This window comes from Leuciscus leuciscus (assembly GCF_965113295.1).
Source record: "Leuciscus leuciscus genome assembly, chromosome: 19".
In the NCBI taxonomy this organism is placed as follows: Eukaryota; Metazoa; Chordata; class Actinopteri; order Cypriniformes; family Leuciscidae; genus Leuciscus; species Leuciscus leuciscus.
In genome coordinates this window covers 20195169-20209610 of record NC_138743.1, presented here as the reverse complement: position 1 = coordinate 20209610, position 14442 = coordinate 20195169, and the positions used below count along the sequence as shown (strand labels likewise).

The 14442-nt window shown below is 38.3% G+C and overlaps 1 long non-coding RNA gene across 1 annotated transcript in view; it reads left to right on the top strand.

Annotated features, from left to right (window-relative positions):
* The window catches only part of LOC309481724, a 375444-nt gene extending 367465 nt beyond the window's left edge, over positions 1-7979 (top strand). Inside the window, exons 2-3 of the long non-coding RNA XR_014200092.1 lie at positions 6698-6772; positions 7217-7979. This is a non-coding gene — a long non-coding RNA (uncharacterized lncRNA). The remainder of the gene's footprint in view (positions 1-6697; positions 6773-7216) is intronic.
* Positions 7980-14442: the final 6463 nt, after the last annotated feature.

Here is a 14442-nt window from a genome sequence, read left to right as displayed (position 1 = left end):
ATTTGAACACACTGTTTGAAGGGGCGTGTCAGCTGTGAGACTTCAGTGTAAACGCCCACTGCTGTGATTGGCTGACATGCTTGCATACGAAATAGCTAGCATTACATGTGGAACTCTCTCGAATACTTTTACTATTACAGCTATTATACGTTTTTACTATTACAGCTATCGAGATTAACGAATCGTGAGAAGTTTTTTTTAAGTATTTAGATCTATTCCCATCACATAAAAGGTTGCAGTGATGAGCATTGAGCAGATGACAGCCTGTTGATCGCGTGAATGAAGATCGTATCATTGCAACGCAGTTTCTGCACTCTCAATAATGATTTCACCAATGCAAACATGAGGTAAGTACAGTAAGAGCTTCATTGTGCAGTGTAACAGCGTCATTGATTTCATAACGAGTTTTGGCAAGTGTCCAGATAAACAGCTTGTGATTGACAGCTTGGGCGATTGGAAAGGGATTGTTCTTTGATCGCTTTCTGTAGGCTATATATTTTAATCACAGTTTAAATAAGATTATTTTCATCCTACCAAGAGAAACGATGTGAAGTTGATATTTTAGTCACTGGCTTGATTTACTGATGCATAAACAGTATTGAACGATTTTGAGAGAAAGATTATCTGTCTGAACTTGATCAATTACACATCAGAAATTCACATAACCCACTGGTTCTAAAAAAATTAAAAATAGTTTTGTGTTCATTTGTACATCCAAACATTGAGCAACTGCCATGCTTCGCTCCTTTGCAAGCCATGATGTCTCTCGAGGAAAAACCAATATCGCGCTTGCGCAGCTCATTTTCTCATGGGCGGGCCAAATTCTCTTTGCGGGTAAAGAAGAGAAAGGGGAGGGGACCTTTCCCCTTATGACGACATAAAGGGAAGATTCTAGATTTGCCCGTCTGAGCATTCATTTTCTCAAAAATACCCATTTACACCTATCAAAATGTCTAGCCACTTTGGGACCATAGGCAGGCTAGGGTAACTCATATTAATGTAAAAAAAAAATGTCATGGGACCTCTTAAACAAGTATTTACAATATACTGTCTTTATGTTGTCTCTACATTAATTTGGAGATTAACTGTGGAATGATTACATTATAAAATATATATATAAAAAAATGTGTTTAATCGATTGACAGCACTAAAATAAACTCTTCATCAACATCCTCAACAGGAGCTGCTGGAGCAACAGCATTGTCTGCAGGAGAAGCATTAAGGGCAAATGTGACAGATAATCAACAGTGGCATTTTGAATCGCCTGTACATATGATTCATCAGGAAGAAAACCCTCCACTGTAACAGTATGATCCAAGAACAGCAGGCTGGTTTGCCGGAAGCGACACTTGTCTTATTCATTGAGCTGCAAGCCAGCAGCTTCTTTCTAGTTATTGTAAGACTGCTTGAAGTGCTTTGTCATGCATAGCCATGTCATCTCTGTGGATGGTAATGTCACTCAGGTAATTTTTAACCCCTGACAAGCCAGTCAGGATGATGATCATCATCTTCTGAAATGCTGCAGGCACTGAAGCCAATCCGTGAGGAACACGGTAAAAGTGGAACAGTTCGTCATGAGTAATAAAAGCCATGAGGTCACGAATGTCCTTGTGCAGCGACACTTGGTAGTAGGGCTGTTACAATATCAGATTTTTAACTACATGTTTACCGTGGCCAAAATAATTCACAATAACTGTATAATCGCAATATCTATTGAAATATTGAAAAAAATAAAACAAAAATAACACTATCAGTCAAATAGAAATTAAAAAGAAATAATATTATTTTCTTGTATTACATAGAGTGATAAAGGCTATGTCGATTAGCATTGGATTGTAAACATACATTATCTTTATGAAAACACCTGAGATTGCTTGAAGAACACAGATAAACCATAACACTTCCTCACAATAATTATATTTGTGTTTAAAGGGATAGTTCACTTTGAAATACATTTTTGGTATGTTTTAGTTTACCTCAAGGGCATCCAAGATGTAGGTGTCTTTTTTTCCGCAGTAGTTTCAATTTTGATATTTTTAGGTCAAACCGTTCTTGTCTGTCAGTCATATAATGCAGGTCTATGGTCACCGCCTCAAAGAGCATGCACAGAGTCCAAATTAAAACAATTCCCCATCGTCCAAATTAAACAATTCCCCATCGTAAGTACACATTGATGGCCTAAGACACGAAACGAGCGGTTTGTGTGAGAAAACGAACAGTATTTATATAGTTTTTACCTCTTATACACAGCCATGTCGAAGTGATCTGATCTGACGTGTACGCAGACTGGTGCATATACACACTAGATGTCGCCTTGTCTACGGCAGTTCATTGGAACGAATGTCTTTAAGGCGACATCTAGTGTATATATCTATGCACCAGTCTGCGTACACGTCAGATCAGATCACTTCGACATGGCTGTGTATAAGAGGTAAAAACTATATAAATACTGTTCGTTTTCTCACACAAACCGCTCGTTTCGTGTCTTAGGCCATCAATGTGTACTTACGATGGGGAATTGTTTAATTTGGACGACGGGGAATTGTTTTAATTTGGACTCTGTGCATGCTCTTTGAGGTGGTGACCATAGACCTGCATTATATGACTGACAGACAAGAACGGTTTGACCTAAACATATCAAAATTGAAATTACTGCGGAAAAAAAGACACCTACATCTTGGATGCCCTTGAGGTAAGCTAAAACATACCAAAAATTAATTTCAAAGTGAACTATCCCTTTAATCAGTCAAAATGTGTTTTATTCAGCTACAGCTACTTGTAGACTTTCTGCGTGAGGGCGCCCTTCGGCGTCAAGAATGAATGAAACATAAATTACATGAGAGAGTTTAGCTCACTATCGTCCTATTTTGGGTAAAAATAGGAAGAAAAAAAAAACTGCTCTCTAAAGATATTTGAAGTAAAAATACAATAATCCATAAGTTTATATCTGATTGAGCACACCTTTGGACTAAAAGTCCTAAGGGATGTAAATATAATACATCACAGAAAGGCGTCAACAATTATCAGGTTAATGTTACATTTCCCATTTCAGGACTAGCAAAATAATGGCAACTTACTCTCTGTACAGTGGCCAAATCTGCAAAAACACAGACGCGGAGGTGGGTGAACAGGTTTCTAGTATTGCTCCCTTTTGTCCCGACTTAACTATCTTGGTGTGAGTCTTTTCTGTCATAATTTTACGCGGCACTAGCATCTACCCGCTGTATCTGCATGTGTCTTATGACAGGCGGCAACCAGAATTAAGATGCAATACCGACACCTATTGTATGTTGGGAAGTCAACCAGATACTAGCGCTGTATTATTTACATGCCATATTATCATACGTGTACTATTCGTTTGAAATATTATGGTTATCGCCAAGATATATTGCGACACCCATATTTAACATGATAACGATATTTCACGGTTATCGTCAATACCGGTACATCACGACACCCCTACTTGGTGGTAATCATTAGTCAGGTTGATGGTAGAGAAAACAGTTGAACCCTTTAGAGCAGAGAGGAGTTCATCCATGCGGTAATGGAACAGAGTTCACTGCTTTCTTTGGCTCTCTGTGGTCAAAGCACATCCTAACTTTGCCTGATTTTTTCTGCTTAACAACAATTAGTGACACCCATGCAGAGGCGTTGATGTGTTCTATCACCCCAGCTGCTTGCAAGCGTTCCCCTGACTCAGCACTACGAACAAAGAGTGGCAGACAGCAAAGTTTTTGGAGCACAGGAGTGACCATTTCATCCAGCTTTATGCACTGTATAAAGTTTTTTAGCAAACTCAGCAACAGTGCACTACTGGCACAGGAGAAGCAGGCACAAGAAGGACATTAGGCATTTTTTGGTAACGCTTTAGATTACAGCCCGGAAAGTACTGCGTAATTAAATTGAAAGTACAGTGTAACTTTCGGTAATTACAGTGTACCTATAAAGTACTTACGTGTAAGTATAGGGGAACAATACGTAAAGTCTTGGGAATAAAGGTGTAACAACCAGGAAAATACTGCGTAATTAAAACGAAATTAGTGTAACTTTTGGTAATTACAGTGTACCTATAAAGTACATAAGTGTAAGTATAGGGGAATAATATGTAAAGTTTTGGGAATAAAGGGGTAACAACCAGAAAAATAACAAATTATTTAGGCAAATTATTTAGACTATAAGTATTCCATGTAGTTACAGGGTAAGTATGACATTGCGGGCTGTAAATTAAAGTGGTGATTCTTACCCTCTTGTTTCATGTAGTTACAGGGTAAGTACAATAAAAACACATGTAGGCCTACACACACAATCTGATCACTTGGAAAACCTTTATTTGAAAAACAACTTATTTCAAAACAGATTTACAACATTTACACTTCTTATTCTTTATTTATTTTTGAAAAATCAACTTTTCATTTCAAATACTAAAGTCCTGATAGAAAGTAGCATGTTTTGTCCTGTTTTGTTTCTCTTGCATGGCTTCCTCCTCCTCTTGGTCCTCCTCTTCTTTTTCTATCGTTCCACTGATTTGCCTAATCATAAGGAGGAGTATTTTTCTATTCTGTATTATGTATTAAAAGAAAATACAGTACACCCAGAAATGTTCTCATAATTTACTCATCTTTTCGCTACCGACCAACTGTCACCAGCGAGTGCATGAGAGTCGGCTTGAATGGCTTCGCGTTTGCTGAAGCTTTAAGCGTCCATTGCATCTTCGCGGGAGTTTGATGTGAAACTCGCGCGAGAACTGGTGTCTCTGTTCTTCTGCATGTTTTGTTTTTCATTAGTATTATCTGTTATTGTTTGTATTTTGTTGTGAGCAATAATAAAAACATTAAAAAAATAATAATAATTTGACATTCGGTTTTTCGGTGCGCTTACGTCAAGCTTTAAATTGTCAAGCGTAAACATACTCAACCCCCTCATGAACGCGCAGGTGACAGTTGGTCGGAAGCGATAGTCTACAGTTTAAAATTTTTAAATATTTGGTATTTTTCTTAAAAACGTTTCTCGTTTCACTTCAGAAGACATTGATTCATCCATTGGGGTCGTATGGATTACTGTAGTTATTGTTGTATGTGCTGTTGTCAACTTTTAGGAACACATGAGCTTGCATTATATGCATTTACAGAGATTATTTATTTTTCTAAAAACTTTTGTTTGTGTTAATCTGAAGAAGGAAATTTGTATACATCTCGGATGACATCAGGGTAAAAGATGAGTAAATGGTGAGGACATTTCTGTAGCCTACTGTAGGCTATTTTCTTTTAACACATAATACAGAATAGCAAGAGACATGTCATGGGATTCCTTCTTAAGATTCATCAGTGGAAAGAAAGAAAAAGAAGAGGAACAAGAGGAGGAGGAAACCAAGCAAGCGAAAGTGCTGTAAATCCGTTTTGAAATAAGTTGGGTTTTTTTTAAATAAAGTTTTCCGAGTGATATCAGATTGTGTATGTGTACATGTGTTTTTATTGTACTTACCCTGTAACTACATGAAACAAGAGGGTAAGAAGCACCACTTTAATTTACAGCCCGCAATGTCATACTTACCCTGTAACTACATGAAACAAGAGGGTAAGAAGCACCACTTTAATTTACAGGCCGCAATGTCATACTTACCCTGTAACTACATGGAATACTTACAGTCTAAATAATTTGCCTAAATAATTTGTTATTTTCCTGGTTGTTACCCCTTTATTCCCAAAACTTTACATATTATTTCCCTATACTTACACGTACGTACTTTATAGGTAGGCTACACTGTAATTACAGAAAGTTACACTGTAATTTCGTTTTAATTACGCAGTATTTTCCTGGTTGTTACACCTTTATTCCCAAGACTTTACGTATTGTTCCCCTATACTTACACGTAAGTACTTTATAGGTACACTGTAATTACCGAACGTTACACTGTACTTTCATTTTAATTACGCAGTACTTTCCGGGCTGTAATCTAAAGCGTTACCCATTTTTTCAATCCTCACGGGAAGTGCAGACATTAGGTCCCTCCCCATTACTCCACCACCTGCTTGACATCATTAACCAACGTGATTGCAACGACAAATTTGCAACAGTACAGTTTTGGGAAACAGTCATGACTAGCTAGTTGATTTCTTCAACGATGCATCGTACTATGGTAGTTAGGCAGCAAGTTACGTCGTTGTACGGGAAACGCACCCCTGACCTTCTATTGTAACAGCTGTCCAGTGTGAGATCAGATTCTCTACTAACTGATCATGAATCATTCCGTCAGTTCTGGCACAGGCTATCACATGAAATAACAAGCTAGAGCAAAGCAACAACGTGCTGTAAAACTGTCTCGTGAGATGCCTGACAGCATTTATGGAAGGCGTGGTGTTCAGCTACTATGTTAGCTTTTGGCACGAAGTAGGCTTTCAATGCATACTCTGCATCCGTTGTACTTGTTTCAGTAGTCTCATATCCATTAATTGAGAACACACAGTCTGTTTGCAATGTCTACCAGTGTGATACTACGATTATCTATCTTATTATTAGCAATTTACATTTTAGAACTACTTATTTTATTAATTACTCCATAGTGATAAATGCCCTTTTTTACATTTGATCCCCTGCCCGTGAGACACTCTCTGCATGTCCCTGTTTTCAGTGTTGTGTCAAGGGCCTTAAGGGAAGAAGACACCAATGACGTGGCTACGTAATGAGGAATTTCCATTAGGGGTGGGCGATATAGCCTCAAAATTATATCACGATATTTCAAGAATATTTGCGATAATGATATTTATGACGATATGTGACCCTGGACCACAAAATCAGTCTTATGTGTATTTTTTTTTTTTAAATTGAGATTTATACATCATCTGAAAGCTGAATACATAATCTTTCCATTGATATTAGGTTTGTTAGGATATGACAATATTTGGCCAATATACAACTATTTGAAAATCTGGAAACTGAGGGTGCAGAAAAATCGAAATATTGAGAAAATCGCCTTTAAAGTTGTCCATTTCTATAGGCGATTGTGCTTCATCCACTCACAAAAATATTTTTTTTATATATTTAAGGTGGAAAATTTACTAAATATCTTCATGGATCATGATCTTTACTTAATATCCTGATGATTTTTGGCATAAAAGAAAAATCGATAATTTTTACCCATACAATGTTTTGTTGGCTATTGCCACAAATATACCCGTGCTACTTAAGACTGGTTTTGTGATCCAGGGGTCACATATAGAAAAAAAATGTAGACAATTTTTTTAATTACATTTATCTCACCTAAATGTTTGCTCACTCATTGCGTTTTTACAATAGGGTCATTTTGTTTTTAAGAGTTTACACAACACAAGGAAGCTTGATATCAATCTTTGAATTAATTGAAAAAAGTAGCAAAAAAGATATACAAAATAATAAAAATACAAATAAAGAGAAAGAGAAAAGTTTTTTGGGTAGGTCTAACACTAGTATTCAGAAATACTACAGAAACTGAATAAGGTAATCAAATGTAAAATAACACTAGTCCTGAGTCCTGACTAAATTAAATACATAGGCTATTAATTCTGATTCCTTACAATTAAAGCTATCTTTTATTGTTTTGACGACAACATTAATGACAGACACATGGCTGCTGTCACTTTTAGAGCTAGTGCCCGGATCCATTACTGTTTTACTGTCTGTCACATTGTCACGCGCGTTTTATGCTTATTTCAGACATAACCGACTGTTTAAGAATATACTAACCATGACCGGAATTTTTACACAATTTTGCGTGTTATACAAAAGTGATATAATCCGCGGAAAAGAACTTTTGTTACTCGCGAGCTGTTTGTGAGACGGCTTTACTGTATGTATGCACGCAGAGTAAACATCTCAGAGAGCGCGCGCGAGTACTGAATAGTTTAAAATCGCAAATGTTTAAACTGATCAGACTTAAAAAGAAGTGAAAATGATAAACTTTAGTTACTATGCAAGTGACAAAAGACAATTCCGTCATGTCCTGACTGCTAAACACAAGAGTGTAGTAGCGACGCTTGACTTGTGCAACCAACGCTATCTCACGACCAATTCGTACGAATTCGTACGAATGATAAAAAGTTGGCTAATTCGTACTAATTCGTACGACCTCACTCGTACGAATTTGTACGATTTGTCTAAACCCACGTGATGGGTAGGTTTAGGGGCGGGGTCAGGGGTAGGTCATTCGTATCAATTCATACGAATTGGCCAATTCGTAAAATATGTAAGATTTTGCAAAAATCATACTAATTCGTACGAGTCAGGTCGTATGAATTCGTACGAATAAGCCACTTCGTAGAATTTTTACGTTTTCCCGTGAGATCGGGCTGGTGCAACCCATTTTGAGAGCGAGAGAGAGAAGACGCGGCACCGCTGAACACTCGGTTGCGTCATTATTGATTTGATTTTATAATCTGTGTGGATTCATTTAGGCTACTCATACAATGTACATGCTAAATTGAATCAATGTTTGCGGGGGAATTTCCCGCATTACAAGTGGTAGACCTGCGGGAATTATTAAAATACTATTGAAGTAGCTCCTTTTTAGGTAGGCTACTAAATCATCATTGGAGGCTGACTTGCTGCTCTCGCGCTCAGACAGGTGTTGTTGTTGTGCGTGCTAGGGAACGTAATGCGCCATACATCATTGCGTCGCTATATCAGTGATATCGCGATATGACACTTTTTTATCATGTAAAAATGTATACCGGTATTATCGTGGACGGTATGATATGGCACACCCCTAATTTCCATACACTCAACACCCCCAAATTAGAACACTTGATCCTGAAGATCACAAAAACAAAACATGGACTGTTTTGGGAAAATAACTATTAGGATCAACCATCTGTAAATATTTAGAAATTACTAAATATTTGAAGAATGATTGAGCGAAAATATAGTCTATTTTTCAAACTGTGCAAGTGTTAGGCCTCAAAGGAGAAATGATTGCATGATATGATTGTGGTAGGATCAAAACACTTTTTGCTTTTTAACCTCAGGTTTATATTTTCTGGATTTAGATCACCTTGGAGATGTTGTTCTCTTGAAAGGGCCTTAAAGTCGCCATGAAATTAAAATTGACAGTTGTTACCTGTTTCAACCATCCAATAAATTTTCAATGGACAAAATCAAATCCCACCCTACTTTTGTCTTGTTGAGTAGTCATTTCACTCGCAACCTCTGGTTCAAGCCAACTTCATGTGTGCAAGGAGAGAAGCGAAGCAGGACATGCTGCCTTCCCCCTGACAGTGATATGAGGCAGTGGATTGTGCAGATTGATGGTGACCTAGAGCAGAACCCTGTTCCTGGAGGCACACCAACATTGCACATTTTGGATGTCTCCCTTATCGGACCCATCGATTTCTGGTCTTGGAGTCTCAACTAATGAGCTGATGAGTTGAATCAGGTTTGTTTGATTAGGCAGAGTTGGAAAACGTGTAGTGTTGGTGTGCCTCCAGGAACAGGGTTGGGAAACACTGACCCTGGCTGATTCTGAAAGCTTAAAAAATGGTGCCATCGGAGGATGCATGCCAAGGTAGGAAGGCATCAAGGTATGTACAAATCCAATGTTAGCTTCACTGCCTGCCTCCCTTGGTACCTTCATCTAATCGAAGGCTATTCGTTCGAAAGCTTAAAAATGCTGCCTTCAGAGAATGCATTCCAAGGTAGGAAGGCATCAAGGCAAGTTTTGAATCCAGTATTAACTTCACTTACTGTCTCCTGAGAGACCTTCATCTGATCGATATTAGAAGGCAACATAGATGTATCCTTGAATCCTTCACTGTCTTTGAAATCCCAGGTGATATTTGCACCTATAAATACTAAACTCCCAGTTCTTGCTATTAACACATTGCAAGAGGAAGCCATTGAACTTGTGATACTTATAAATACTTGGGTATCTGGCTGGACAAAGGTTTTATCTTTAAAAAACACATTGAAGCTCTTGCTATAAAACTTAAATTCACTGGGGCATTTTTATATAGATTGAAATCTTGCTTTTTTAGGACTACACGAAAAAAACTGGTTGCAGGATTATTCCTGTCTCAGATAGATTATGGTGATATCATTTATCAATTTGCTTGTCCATCTACTCTGTCAATGCTTGACCCTCTTTATCATGCGGCTCTTAGGTTCATCACAAATGCTGGCTATCAGACACATCACTGTATCTTATATATTAGGGTAAATTGGCCGTCACTCAAAGAGCGCAGGATGCTACATTGGCACATTTTTATTTATAAAGCTATTTTATTTCTTTTGCCTTCTTATATCTGTTTAAAATTTGTTCATATGCAAAGTACATATCATTTAAGATCTAGTGACAGACTACTTTGTAAGGCACCAAGAATGAGGACAGAAGCAGGAAAGAGGAGGCTGTCTTACTATGGCCCTTCGTCCTGGAATGAACTCCAGTCTAGGCTTAAGATTGGTGCACTAATTTCCTTAGCTGCTTTTAAAAACATAATAGGCTATCTGACATGCTGACGGACATGTGCACTTGTTTTAATTAAAGGGCACCTATTATGACTCTTTTCACAAGATGTAAAATAAGTCTCTGATGTCCCCAGAGTATGTATGTGAAGTTTTAGCTCAAAATACCCAACAGATCATTTTTTACAGCATGTTTAAATTGTAATTTTTTGGGGCTCAGAAAAACGCGCTGTTTTAGTGTGTGCCCTTTAAATGCAAATTAACTGCTGCTGCACGGCACAGGGGGCGGAGCCTCATGAGCTCGCGCTTCAGTCAGGACAGAGCCATAAGCCCCTTTCACGAGATTCCGGAAAATACACGGATAAAGTGACCCGGGATTTGACCCGGGTTCGTTTGATTTTGGTTCATTCACACTGCCAGTGATTTTCCGGAATCAGAGAGTGCGTTCACACACAACCCGTAAAAATGCAGTAAAGACACGTCACATCGATGTGACTTGTAATCTCAGCAGCGTCTTAAGTTTGCTTATGAGCTGCGATCTCTCTCTCGAGAAACCACGCTTGTGCATTTTTTCTCTGATTCGATCATAAACTTGCGCATTACGTACCGTTTCACAGCTGGCGAACGATCCCGGCTGCAGCGTCATCACATTACGGCTTTTGTTTACACAGCGCGCGTTCCGGGACTGAACACGGCAATGTTAATAGGTCCCGACCCGGCATCGATCCCGGCATAAATCCCGGGTTGAGTTTGCGTTCACACAGAAGGCGCTCTGGCAATTTGCCGGCAATTTCCCGGGTTCAAAGTGCTGTGTGAAAGGGGCTATAGAGAGAAAGAGTTGCAACACTCCCATAGACCTCCGCTGTAAAAAATGGCGGCGCTTTTAACCGCCTACTTCCGGGATATGAAGATCGGATTAGTTCCAAACACTGTCATTTGAGCGTTGGACACCATTCACTTACATTGCTGCGCGTCGAGTTGTTCCAGAGGTAAGTTGCTGAAATATCGACCTCTTTTGAATTGTCAACTGTCTATATTGTATCAGAGGCCCTTTGCGATGCTTATACTGGTCTTCATTTGTACATGCACAGCGTAATTATTTATATTTTATGTTGGTTGTTTCAAGCACTGCCTGCTAGCTAGCGCAACTTCGTCAGCTGTGACAGTAAGAGTTCGGTAATGAATCGCTACCACATTTATAGCAACTTTTATTTAATAAAAAATTTTGGGATATACTAACTTTTCATTATGTTTTGTTGTCTTGAGTGAAGCGGCTTGTGAGAACAATGCTGGACCTCTAGGATTGTTATGGCCATCACCAGTCCTGTCTGTTTCATGGATCACCTGCCCCTGGTTTTTGTTTTTCTTGTTCACACACACTCACACAAGCACACATTTTTGTTGTCTGCCATTGTTTAATAAAAAAGATTTGATTTGAAAACCTTCATTTGTCTTCAAGTGTTTTGTTAGTTAATTGCTACCCTTACTCTTAGCCTACTCTGTACACTAACCCAGAGCCATAGAGAAAAATCTTCATTCTGCACTTACTATACCCAAACATAAAAGCGTAAATTCGTTTTTAATCTGTTATAGTTTTGATAATATGTGTATGGCTTAATCTTAAAATTATATTCTTAGTCTTAACATGATCATGTTTCACGTTGTTGTCCTGGGGGTGGCCACTTTCATCAGAAGAAGTGAGCTAGCTTCTAAGCGAATTCTGGACGGACCGCCACGGCAGACCTCTTTGCGTGATCACGAAGGCAGGCTAATGGCTGAATCGGAATTTATAAGCAAAATCACGGAAATCAATAGCCTAATACAGCCCAGTTGTGCTAAAATAAATATCATGAGACGTCCATCATCAGATGAATGATATGGAAAAGTTAAGTTAGAGCCGCTAAAGCCAGTGCTACTACCCATGCGAACATGAACACTAAGCTTTTCCCTCCAAAAATATAGCCTAAAACTTATCTCCAAATGCAAAACTGACATTAACAAAATGCAATAATGCTATAACAGCTGAAAAAGTACTTGGGTGTGTGTTTTATTTTATATTTACCGTTCAATAATGCAATCGCTGCTGTCTGTCCCATAGAAGAACATGACAGCCAGCGTATGTTTTGGAACTATTGGGGCTTACATGAACCACGTGACAGCCATAGCGGCGACATCAAAGAGTGTCGCAACTCTTTCTCTCTATGGCTCTGAGTCAGGACAATCTCATATGATAATATCAAAACAGAAACTCTCAGTAGCGTGTTCATTTCGACTCGGAGTCGGACAATAATGCCCACAGAGCCAGAGAATATATGCTGTATGGAGATAGAACAGGTATAGTTTAGTTTAATTATGGTTATAACTTATTTGTCATCTGCTTTTATCCACTTATACAAGCCTGCTGTAGCAAAACCCGTCCGAATGATGACCAAAATATACTGACGAGTTCAGTGAAGTTTATTGTACATCACACAAAAGATGAGCGTTTGTTTTACTCCAGAGAATCTCTGTAAGAGCTGAATAAACATAGTATTAGAAGTGAGCATTAAAGTCTTATCCATAAACTCTCTCTCTCTCTCTCTCTCTCTCCCTTTCATTATCAACAACATACACAGCGAAGTACACAAAACACTCGTTACAACTAACAGTAAACACCTTTTCAGTGGGTGCTAAATAAACTGGTAAACCTTATATCCGTAAAATGACTCGATGAGTTGTCATAAAGAGCGCGCTCGCACTTTAATTTCTTCCGTGTCCAGTCAAGTTAGTCCTGTTGCTCCGGAGAGTGTAAGCTTGATCACAAACAGTACAGATCCATCCTTGAGTAACAACGGGAGTAAATGAAGACTGCTATGTTCATTCTTACATTAGTCAACAACACACCTCAATCGCTTAGGAGACATTCTTGTCTACAGCTGCTCAAGCGTCGAACAATGGCGGACTGTGTCCAGCTCACTCAGGGCGGGTCTATGCTCAAACTGAAGTGTCACTCAACATTCGTGGGAGGGGCCTGCTCAATTCTACGTCACATTTCGCCGAATCTGAGAACAGCTCATTCTGAGACAGTGCTTATGATTTATTGAGATTGTAAAAAAACCACTGGGTGGATTTTTATCATTCTAGGGTGGTTTTGCTCACACACTGCCAACACACATTTATGTTCAAACACCATGTAAAAGTGAATTTTGCATAATAGGTGCCCTTTAATGGTAGGTAGATCTCGACTTTTAGTCCTTATTTCGTTTGTTTATATATTTTAAACTCATTGCATTTTTAAAAATTTTCTATGTAAATATTTTGTAAACTTTGTGTAAATCTGTATTTTATTTTAATTTACATAATGTATTGTTTTTCAGCTCATGGTTGAAAATTGTGCTACAGGACTCCCTTGTAAAAGAAACTGTGTCTCAATGGGACATTTCCTGTTTACATAAAGGTTATATATAGGACTGCAACAACGAATCGATTAAATCGATTGCAATTGATTATTAAAAGAGTCGATTACAAATTTCATCATCGATTTGTTGTGTCGCGCCACTCAAGTCGCAGAGATTTTTTAGTATAAATTAAAAAAAATTAGTTGAGCGCCGAGCGGAGCAGAGCTATGAGGCGCCGTACTGGACAAAAGCGAAGCGAGAGAGACCGAGTGTGTCTGAGCATTAGTAAATTGGTACATAGTAATATATAATTATAAGAGGCATGGAAGTTTGATAAATGGACAATAATATAAATAAAACCAACAATTAAATTCTTACCACTGAATTAGCAGACTGTGATTTGAATCAGATAGACAGAAGATGAAAACACTTCCTTGTCTGTCCCAAGTACCACTACAAGGGGAATATTTTTTTCCACAATTTGCAGCACTGAATTTTTCAGTCTTTACTCTAAATGACTCAGAGAAACTTCACTATATGCTCGGAAAGGATGAGCTGCCTGCAAAATACCTTACACACCATACCATGTGGTCAACCCATTGTATTTGTTTTTATTGTTTTTATTTTATTTTATATT